The sequence below is a fragment of the Pholcus phalangioides genome, unplaced genomic scaffold (assembly GCF_987345545.1).
Source record: "Pholcus phalangioides strain wild (caught in Gottingen) unplaced genomic scaffold, Ppha-v1.0 ptg000014l_1, whole genome shotgun sequence".
Classification (NCBI taxonomy): domain Eukaryota; kingdom Metazoa; phylum Arthropoda; class Arachnida; order Araneae; family Pholcidae; genus Pholcus; species Pholcus phalangioides.
The window spans coordinates 18,705,420-18,717,937 of record NW_028301607.1 but is presented as its reverse complement, the minus strand read 5'-3'; positions in this window follow the sequence as shown (position 1 = coordinate 18,717,937).

Below are 12,518 nucleotides of genomic sequence, written 5' to 3'. Positions count from 1 at the left end.
TTCTACAAAATGCACATTATCAAGGTTGAATAGCATCAAAAAAGTTTTTTCACAATATTGACAGTACCGGCCCTTACGATTTTGGAACATAAAAATTTGGACAGAGTTGTGGAAATTTCTCCGTCTATGAACAAATGACAGAAATATGGATTAGTTTTCCTTATTTGAAATGAAATTCTCTACAAAATGCACATTATGAATTTTGAATAGCATTAAAAAAGTTTTTTCGCAAAATTGACAGTACCGGCCCTTACGATTTTGGAACATAAAAATTTGGACAGAGTTGTGGAAATTTCTCCATCTATGAACAAATAACAGACAGATATGGATTAGTTTTCCTTATTTGAAATGAAATTCTTTACAAAATGCACATTATGAATTTTTAATAGCATCAAAAAAGTTTTTTTGCAAAATTGACAGCATTGGCCCTAGCATTTTTAAAACATGAAACTTTGAGACATGGACAGAGTTGTGGAAATTTCTCCGTCTAACAACAAATGACAGAAATATGGATTAGTTTTCCTTATTTGAAATGAAATTCTCTACAAAATGCACATTATGAATTTTGAATAGCATTAAAAAAGTTTTTTCGCAAAATTGACAGTACCGGCCCTTACGATTTTGGAACATAAAAATTTGGACAGAGTTGTGGAAATTTCTCCGTCTATGAACAAATAACAGACAGATATGGATTAGTTTTCCTTATTTGAAATGAAATTCTCTACAAAATGGACATTATGAATTTTGAATAGCATTAAAAAAGTTTTTTTGCAAAATTGATAGTACCAGCCCTTACGATTTTTGAACATAAAAATTTTGACAGTTTTTATGAAAATTTCTTTGTCTAAGAACAAATGACAGAAATATGGATTAGTTTTCCTTATTCGAAATGAAATTCTCTACAAAATGCACATTATGAATTTTGAATAGCATTAAAAAAGTATTTTCGCAAAATTGACAGTACCGGCCCTAGCAATTTTAAAACATGAAATTTTGGACAGATTTGTGGAAATTTCTCCGTCTATGAACAAATGACAGAAATATGGATTAGTTTTCCTTATTTGAAATGAAATTCTCTGCAAAATGCACATTATGAATTTTGAATAGCATTAAAAGAGTTTTTTTGCAAAATGGACAGCACCGGCCCTAGCAATTTTAAAACATGAAATTTTGGACAGATTTGTGGAAATTTCTCCGTCTATGAACAAATGACAGAAATATGGATTAGTTTTCCTTATTTGAAATTAAATTCTCTACAAAATGCACATTATGAATTTTGAATAGCATTAAAAAAGTATTTTCGCAAAATTGACATTACCGGCGCTTACGATTTTAGAACATAAAAATTTTGACAGTTTTTATGAAAATTTCTTTGTCTAAGAACAAATGACAGAAATATAGATTAGTTTTCATTATTCGAAATGAAATTCTCTACAAAATGCACATTATGAATTTTGAATAGCATTAAAAAAGTTTTTTCGCAAAATTGACAGTACCGGGGCCCTTACGATTTTGGAACATAAAAATTTGGACAGAGTTGTGGAAATTTCTCCGTCTATGAACAAATAACAGACAGATATGGATTAGTTTTCCTTATTTGAAATGAAATTCTCTACAAAATGCACATTATGAATTTTGAATAGCATTAAAAAGTTTTTTTGCAAAATTGACAGTAACGGCCCTAGCAATTTTAAAATATGAAAATTTTGACACATTTATGGAAATTTCTCAGTCTAAGAACAAATGACAGAAATATGGATTAGTTTTCCTTATTCGAAATGAAATTCTCTACAAAGTGCACATTACGAATTTTCAATAGCATCAAAAAAGTTTTTTTCCAAAATTGACAGCACCGGCCCTAGCAATTTTAAAACATGAAAGTTTGGACAGAGTTGCGGAAATTTCTCCGTCCAAGAATAAATGACAGAAATATGGATTAGTTTTCCTTATTCCAAATGAAATTCCCTACAAAATGCACATTATGAATTTTGAATAGCATCAAAAAAGGTTTTTTGCAAAATTGACAGCACCGGCCCTAGCAATTTTAAAACATGAAATTTTGGACTGAGTTGTGGAAATTTATCCACCTAAGAACAAATGACAGAAATATGGATTAGTTTTCCTTATTCCAAATGAAATTATCTACAAAATGCACATTATGAATATTGAATAGCATCAAAAAAGTTTTTTCGCAAAATTGACAGCACCGCCGCTTACGATTTTGGAACATGAAAATTTGGACAGAGTTGTGGAAATTTCTCCGTCTATGAACAAATGACAGAAATATGGATTAGTTTTCCTTATTCTAAATGAAATTCTTTACAAAATGCACATTATGAATTTTCAATAGCATCAAAAAAGTTTTTTTGCAAAATTGACAGTACCGGCCCTTACGATTTTGGAACATAACAATTTGGACAGAGTTGTGGAAATTTCTCCGTCTATGAACAAATGACAGAAATATGGATTAGTTTTCCTTATTCCAAATGAAATTCTCTACAAAATGCACATTATGAAGGTTGAATAGCATCAAAAAAGTTTTTTCACAAAATTGACAGTACAGTAAATTAATTCCCTTACGATTTTGGAACATAAAAATTTTGACAGTTTTTATAAAAATTTCTTTGTCTAAGAACAAATGACAGAAATATGGATTAGTTTTCATTATTCGAAATGAAATTCTCTACAAAATGCACATGATGAATTTTCAATAGCATTGAAATAGTTTTTTTCCAAAATTGACAGCATCGGCCCTAGCAATTTTAAAACATGAAAGTTTGGACAGAGTTGTGGAAATTTCTCCGTCTAAGAACAAATGACAGAAATATGGATTAGTTTTCCTTATTCGAAATGAAATTCTCTACAAAATGCACATTATGAATTTTGGATACCATTAAAAAAGTTTTTTTGCAAGATCGACAGTACCGGCGGCACTTGCAATTTTAAAACATCAAAGTTAGGACAGATTTGTGGAAATTTCTCCGTCTATGAACAAATGACAGAAATATGGATTAGTTTTCCTTATTCCAAATGAAATTCCCTACAGAATGCACATTATGAATTTTGAATAGCATCAAAAAAGTTTTTTCGCAAAATTGATAGTACCGCTTACGATTTTGGAACATGAAAATTTGGACAGAGTTGTGGAAATTTCTTCGTCTATGAACAAATGACAGAAATATGGATTAGTTTTCCTTATTCCAAATGAAATTCTTTACAAAATGCACATTATGAATTTTCAATAGCATCAAAAAAGTTTTTTTGCAAAATTGACAGTACCAGCCCTTACGATTTTGGAACATAACAATTTGGACAGAGTTGCGGAAATTTCTCCGTCCAAGAATAAATGACAGAAATATGGATTAGTTTTCCTTATTCCAAATGAAATTCCCTACAAAATGCACATTATGAATTTTGAATAGCATCAAAAAAGGTTTTTTGCAAAATTGACAGCACCGGCCCTAGCAATTTTAAAACATGAAATTTTGGACTGAGTTGTGGAAATTTATCCATCTAAGAACAAATGACAGAAATATAGATTAGTTTTCCTTATTCCAAATGAAATTCTCTACAAAATGCACATTATGAATTTTGAATAGCATTAAAAAATTTTCACAAAATTGACAGTAACGGCCCTTACGATTTTGGAACATAAAAATTTGGACAGAGTTGTTGAAATTTCTCCGTCTATGAACAAATGACAGAAATATGGATTAGTTTTCCTTATTTGAAATGAAATTCTCTACAAAATGCACATTATGAATTTTGAATAACATTAAAAAGTTTTTTTGCAAAATTGACAGTAACGGCCCTAGCAATTTTAAAATATGAAAATTTCGACACATTTATGGAAATTTCTCTGTCTATGATCAAGGAAAATTTAATATAAGAACATACCGTTACAGAGACCAGTTGCCCAGATACAATCAACCTCAGAAGAGGACTCTTCACACCCTGAATAATCTAACAAACAGAAATATGTGTAACAATCATGTCGCTCTATCAATATGTTATAGAATACACAAATATAACAATATGTATGTCATTGTGAATAAGAGAAACATGTAAACTATGTCAAAAGATCATGCTATGTCTGACATGTCAAATACCTCTTTCAATGTGAATACACATATGAATACATGTTGTGGAAATATAATGTATAAATTCAAAGTACAGGCGGCACTTGCAATTTTAAAACATCAAAGTTAGGACAGATTTGTGGAAATTTCTCCGTCTATGAACAAATGACAGAAATATGGATTAGTTTTCCTTATTCGAAATTAAATTCTCTACAAAATCCACATTATGAATTTTCAATAGCAATGAAAAAGTTTTTTTCCAAAATTGACAGCACCGGCCCTTACAATTTTGGAACATAAAAATTTTGACACATTTATGGAAATTTTTCCGTCTAAGAACAAATGACAGAAATATGGATTAGTTTTCCTCATTCGAAATGAAATTGTCTACAAAATGCACATTATAAATTTTGAATAGCATTAAAAAAGTTTTTTTTTGTAAAATTGACAGTACCGGCCTTTGCAATTTTAAAACATGGAAGTTTGAACACATTTATGGAAATTTCTCCGTCTAAGAACAAATGACAGAAATATGGATTAGTTTTCATTATTCGAAATGAAATTCTCTACAAAATGCACATTATGAATATTGAATAGCATCAAAAAAGTTTTTTCACAAAATTGATAGTACCGCTTACGATTTTGGAACATGAAAATTTGGACAGAGTTGTGGAAATTTCTTCGTCTATGAACAAATGACAGAAATATGGATTAGTTTTCCTTATTCCAAATGAAATTCTCTACAAAATGCACATTATGAAGGTTGAATAGCATCAAAAAAGTTTTTTCACAAAATTGTGAGTACCGGACCTTACGATTTTGGAACATAAAAATTTGGACAGAGTTGTGGAAATTTCTCCGTCTATGAACAAATAACAGACAGATATGGATTAGTTTTCCTTATTCGAAATGAAATTCTCTACAAAATGCATATTATGAATTTTGAATAGCATTAAAAAAGTTTTTTCGCAAAATTGTCAGTACTGGCCCTTACGATTTTGGAACATAACAATTTGGACAGAGTTCTGGAAATTTCTCCGTCCAAGAATAAATGACAGAAATATGGATTAGTTTTCCTTATTCGAAATGAAATTCTCTACAAAATGCACATTATGAATTTTGAATAGCATTAAAAAAGTTTTTTTCTAAAATTGACAGCATTCGGACCTAGCAATTTTAAAACATAATTTGGAATTAAATATGGAAACTTGTCTGTCTAAGAACAAATGACAGAAATATGGATTAGTTTTCATTATTCGAAATGAAATTCTCTACAAAATACACATTATGAAGATTGAATAGCATCAAAAAAGTTTTTTCGCAAAATTGATAGTACCGCTTACGATTTTGGAACATGAAAATTTGGACAGAGTTGTTGAAATTTCTTCGTCTATGAACAAATGACAGAAATATGGATTAGTTTTCCTTATTCCAAATGAAATTCTTTAAAAAATGCACATTATGAATTTTCAATAGCATCAAAAAAGTTTTTTTGCAAAATTGACAGTACCGGCCCTTACGATTTTAGAACATAACAATTTGGACAGAGTTCTGGAAATTTCTCCGTCCAAGAATAAATGACAGAAATATGGATTAGTTTTCCTTATTCGAAATGAAATTCTCTACAAAATTCACATTATAAATTTTGAATAGCATTAAAAAAGTTTTTTTCCAAAATTGACAGTATCGGCCCTAGCAATTTTAAAACATGAAAGTTTGGACAGAGTTGCGGAAATTTCTCCGTCCAAGAATAAATGACAGAAATATGGATTAGTTTTCCTTATTCCAAATGAAATTCCCTACAAAATGCACATTATGAATTCTGAATAGCATCAAAAAAGGTTTTTTGCAAAATTGACAGCACCGGCCTTTGCAATTTTAAAACATGAAAGTTTGAACACATTTATGGAAATTTCTCCGTCTAAGAACAAATGACAGAAATATGGATTAGTTTTCATTATTCGAAATGAAATTCTCTACAAAATGCACATTATGAATATTGAATAGCATCAAAAAAGTTTTTTCACAAAATTGATAGTACCGCTTACGATTTTGGAACATGAAAATTTGGACAGAGTTGTGGAAATTTCTTCGTCTATGAACAAATGACAGAAATATGGATTAGTTTTCCTTATTCCAAATGAAATTCTCTACAAAATGCACATTATGAAGGTTGAATAGCATCAAAAAAGTTTTTTCACAAAATTGTGAGTACCGGCCCTTACGATTTTGGAACATAAAAATTTGGACAGAGTTGTGGAAATTTCTCCGTCTATGAACAAATAACAGACAGATATGGATTAGTTTTCCTTTTTTGAAATGAAATTCTCTACAAAATGGACATTATGAATTTTGAATAGCATCAAAAAAGTTTTTTCGCAAAATTGACAGTACCGGCCCTTACGATTTTTGAACATAAAAATTTTGACAGTTTTTATGAAAATTTCTTTGTCTAAGAACAAATGACAGAAATATGGATTAGTTTTCCTTATTCGAAATGAAATTCTCTACAAAATGCACATTATGAATTTTGAATAGCATTAAAAAAGTATTTTCGCAAAATTGACAGTACCGGCCCTTACGATTTTTGAACATAAAAATTTTTGACAGTTTTTATGAAAATTTCTTTGTCTAAGAACAAATGACAGAAATATGGATTAGTTTTCATTATTCGAAATGAAATTGTCTACAAAATCCACATTATGAATATTGAATAGCATTAAAAAAGTTTTTTTCCAAAATTGACAGCATCGGCCCTAGCAATTTTAAAACATGAAAGTTTGGACAGAGTTGTGGAAATTTCTCCGTCTAAGAACAAATAACAGAAATATGGATTAGTTTTCCTTATTCGAAATGAAATTCTCTACAAAATGCACATTATGAATTTTGAATAGCATTAAAAAAGTTTTTTTTGTAAAATTGACAGTACCGGCCTTTGCAATTTTAAAACATGAAAGTTTGAACACATTTATGGAAATTTCTCCGTCTAAGAACAAATGACAGAAATATGGATTAGTTTTCATTATTCGAAATGAAATTCTCTACAAAATGCACATTATGAATATTGAATAGCATCAAAAAAGTTTTTTCACAAAATTGATAGTACCGCTTACGATTTTGGAACATGAAAATTTGGACAGAGTTGGGGAAATTTCTTCGTCTATGAACAAATGACAGAAATATGGATTAGTTTTCCTTATTCCAAATGAAATTCTCTACAAAATGCACATTATGAAGGTTGAATAGCATCAAAAAAGTTTTTTCACAAAATTGTGAGTACCGGCCCTTACGATTTTGGAACATAAAAATTTGGACAGAGTTGTGGAAATTTCTCCGTCTATGAACAAATAACAGACAGATATGGATTAGTTTTCCTTTTTTGAAATGAAATTCTCTACAAAATGGACATTATGAATTTTGAATAGCATCAAAAAAGTTTTTTCGCAAAATTGACAGTACCGGCCCTTACGATTTTTGAACATAAAAATTTTGACAGTTTTTATGAAAATTTCTTTGTCTAAGAACAAATGACAGAAATATGGATTAGTTTTCCTTATTCGAAATGAAATTCTCTACAAAATGCACATTATGAATTTTGAATAGCATTAAAAAAGTATTTTCGCAAAATTGACAGTACCGGCCCTTACGATTTTTGAACATAAAAATTTTGACAGTTTTTATGAAAATTTCTTTGTCTAAGAACAAATGACAGAAATATGGATTAGTTTTCATTATTCGAAATGAAATTCTCTACAAAATGCACATTATGAATATTGAATAGCATCAAAAAAGTTTTTTCACAAAATTGATAGTACCGCTTACGATTTTGGAACATGAAAATTTGGACAGAGTTGTGGAAATTTCTTCGTCTATGAACAAATGACAGAAATATGGATTAGTTTTCCTTATTCCAAATGAAATTCTTTAAAAAATGCACATTATGAATTTTCAATAGCATCAAAAAAGTTTTTTTGCAAAATTGACATACCGGCCCTTACGATTTTGGAACATAACAATTTGGACAGAGTTGTGGAAATTTCTCCGTCAAAGAACAAATGACAGAAATATGGATTAGTTTTCCTTATTTGAAATGAAATTGTCTACAAAATGCACATTATGAATTTTGAATAGCATTAAAAAAGTTTTTTTGCAAAATTGACAGTACCGGCCATTGCTATTTTAAAACATGAAAGTTAGGACAGATTTGTGGAAATTTCTCCGTCTAAGAACAAATGACAGAAATATGGATTAGTTTTCCTTATTTGAAATGAAATTCTCTACAAAATGCACATTATGAATTTTGAATAACATTAAAAAAGTGTTTTTGCAAGATCGACAGTACCGGCGGCACTTGCAATTTTAAAACATCAAAGTTAGGACAGATTTGTGGAAATTTCTCCGTCTATGAACAAATGACAGAAATATGGATTAGTTTTCCTTATTCGAAATGAAATTCTCTACAAAATGCACATTATGAATTTTGAATAGCATTAAAAAAATTTTTTTGCAAAATTGACAGTACAGCCCTTACGATTTTGGAACAAAAAAATTTGGAGAGAGTTGTGGAAATTTCTCCGTCTAAGAACAAATGACAGAAATATGCATTAGTTTTCCTTATTTGAAATGAAATTGTCTACAAAATGCACATTATGAATTTTGAATAGCATTAAAAAAGTTTTTTTTGCAAAATTGACAGTACCGGCCATTGCAATTTTAAAACATGAAAGTTAGGACAGATTTGTGGAAATTTCTCCGTCTAAGAACAAATGACAGAAATATGGATTAGTTTTCCTTATTTGAAATGAAATTCTCTACAAAATGCACATTATGAATTTTGAATAACATTAAAAAGTTTTTTTGCAAAATTGACAGTAACGGCCCTAGCAATTTTAAAATATGAAAATTTTGACACATTTATGGAAATTTCTCAGTCTAAGAACAAATGACAGAAATATGGATTAGTTTTCCTTATTCGAAATGAAATTCTCTACAAAGTGCACATTACGAATTTTGAATAGCATTGAAAAAGTTTTTATCAAAATTAACAGCACCGGCCCTAGCAATATTAAAACATGAAAATTTTGACACATTTATGGAAATTTCTCTGTCTATGATCAAGGAAAATTTAATATAAGAACATACCGTCACAGAGACCAGTTGCCCACCCAGATACAATCAACCTCAGAAGAGGACTCTTCAGACCCTGAATAATCTAACAAACAGAAATATGTGTAACAATCATGTCGCTCTATCAATATTTTATAGAATACACAAATATAACAATATGTATGTCATTGTCAATAAGAGAAACATGTAAACTATGTCAAAAGATCATGCTATGTCTGACATGTCAAATACCTCTTTCAATGTGATATAGAATACACATATGAATACATGTTGTGGAAATATAATGTATAAATTCAAAGTACCGGCGGCACTTGCAATTTTAAAACATCAAAGTTAGGACAGATTTGTGGAAATTTCTCAGTCTATGAACAAATGACAGAAATAAGGATTAGTTTTCCTTATTTGAAATGAAATTCTCTACAAAATGCACATTATGAATTTTAAATAGCATTAAAAAAGTTTTTTTTGCAAAATTGACAGTACCGGCCCTTACGATTTTGGAACATAAAAATTTTGAGTTTTTATAAAAATTTCTTTGTCTAAAAACAAATCACAGAAATATGGATTAGTTTTCCTTATTCGAAATGAAATTCTCTACAAAATGCACATTATGAATTTTGAATAGCATTAATTTCGGAACATAAAAATTTGGACACAGTTGTGGAAATTTCTCCGTCTATGAACAAATGACAGAAATATAGATTAGTTTTCCTTATTTGAAATGAAATTCCCTACAAAATGCACATTATGTATTTTGAATAGCATTAAAAAAGTTTTGTTGAAAAATTGACAGTACCAGCAGCCCTTACGATTTTCAAACATAAAAATTTTGACAGATTTATGAAAATGTCTCCGTCTATGAACAAATAACAGAAATATGGATTAGTTTTCATTATTCGAAATGAAATTCTCTACAAAATCCACATTATGAATTTTCAATAGCATTGAAACAGTTTTTTTCCAAAATTGACAGCATCGGCCCTAGCAATTTTAAAACATGAAAGTTTGGACAGAGTTGTGGAAATTTCTCCGTCTAAGAACAAATGACAGAAATAAGGATTAGTTTTCCTTATTCGAAATGAAATTCTCTACAAAATGCACATTATGAATTTTGAATAGCATTAAAAAAGTTTTTTTGCAAAATTGACAGTACCGCCCTTACGATTTTGGAACAAAAAAATTTGGACAGAGTTGTGGAAATTTCTCCGTCTAAGAAAAAATGACAGAAATATGGATTAGTTTTCCTTATTCGAAATGAAATTCTCTACAAAATGCACATTATGAATTTTGAATAGCATTAAAAAAGTTTTTTTGCAAAATTGACAGTACCGGCCCTTGCTATTTTAAAACATGAAAGTTAGGACAGATTTGTGGAAATTTCTCCGTCTAAGAACAAATGACAGAAATATGGATTAGTTTTCCTTATTTGAAATGAAATTCTCTACAAAATGCACATTATGAATTTTGAATAACATTAAAAAGTTTTTTTGCAAAATTGACAGTAACGGCCCTAGCAATTTTAAAACATGAAAATTTTGACACATTTATGGAAATTTCTTTGTCTATGATCAAGGAAAATTTAATATAAGAACATACCATCACAGGAGACCAGTTGCCCAGACACAATCAACCTCAGAAGAGGACTCTTCAGACCCTGAATAATCTAACAAACAGAAATATGTGTAACAATCATGTCGCTCTATCAATATGTTATAGAATACACAAATATAACAATATGTATGTCATTGTCAATAAGAGAAACATGTAAACTATGTCAAAAGATCATGCTATGTCTGACATGTCAAATACCTCTTACAATGTGATATAGAATACACATATGAATACATGTTGTGGAAATATAATGTATAAATTCACAGTACCGGCGGCACTTGCAATTTTAAAACATCAAAGTTAGGACAGATTTGTGGAAATTTCTCCGTCTATGAACAAATGACAGAAATATGGATTAGTTTTCCTTATTTGAAATGAAATTCCCTACAAAATGCACATTATGAATTTTGAATAGCATTAAAAAAGTTTTTTTTGCAAAATTGACAGTACCGGCCTTTGCAAATTTAAAACATGAAAGTTTGGACACATTTGTGAAAATTTCCCGTCTATGAAAAAATGACTGAAATATGGATTAGTTTTCCTTATTTGAAATGAAATTCTCTACAAAATGCACATTATGAATTTTGAATAGCATTGAAAAAGTTTTTTTCCAAAATTGACAGCACCGGCCCTAGCAATTTTAAAACACGAAAGTTTGGACAGAGTTGGTGAAATTTCTCTGTCTAAGAACAAATGACAGAAATATAGATTAGTTTTCCTTATACGAAATGAAATTGTCTACAAAATGGACATTATGAATTTTTAATAGCATTAAAAAAGTTTTTTTGCAAAATTGACAGTACCGGCCCTTATGATTTTGGAACATAAAAATTTTGACAGATTTGTGGAAATTTCTCTGTCCAAGAATAAATGACAGAAATATGGATTACTTTTCCTTATTCGAAATTAAATTCTCTACAAAATCCACATTATGAATTTTCAATAGCATTGAAACAGTTTTTTTCCAAAATTGACAGCATCGGCCCTAGCAATTTTAAAACATGAAAGTTTGGACAGAGTTGTGAAACTCCGTCTAAGAACAAATGACAGAAATATGGATTGGTTTTCCTTATTCGAAATGAAATTTTCTACAAACTGCACATTATGAATTTTGAATAACATTAAAAAGTTTTTTTGCAAAATTGACAGTAACGGCCCTAGCAGTTTTAAAATATGAAAATTTTGACACATTTATGGAAATTTCTCAGTCTAAGAACAAATGACAGAAATATGGATTTGTTTTCCTTATTCGAAATGAAATTCTCTACAAAATGCACATTATGAATTTTGAATAGCATTAATTTCGGAACATAAAAATTTGGACACAGTTGTGGAAATTTCTCCGTCTATGAACAAATGACAGAAATATAGATTAGTTTTCCTTATTTGAAATGAAATTCCCTACAAAATGCACATTATGAATTTTGAATAGCATTAAAAAAGTTTTGTTGAAAAATTGACAGCATCGGCCCTAGCAATTTTAAAACATGAAAGTTTGGACAGAGTTGTGGAAATTTCTCCGTCTAAGAACAAATGACAGAAATATGGATTAGTTTTCCTTATTCGAAATGAAATTCTCTACAAAATGCACATTATGAATTTTGAATAGCATTAAAAAAGTTTTTTTGCAAAATTGACAGTACCGCCCTTACGATTTTGGAACAAAAAAATTTGGACAGAGTTGTGGAAATTTCTCCGTCT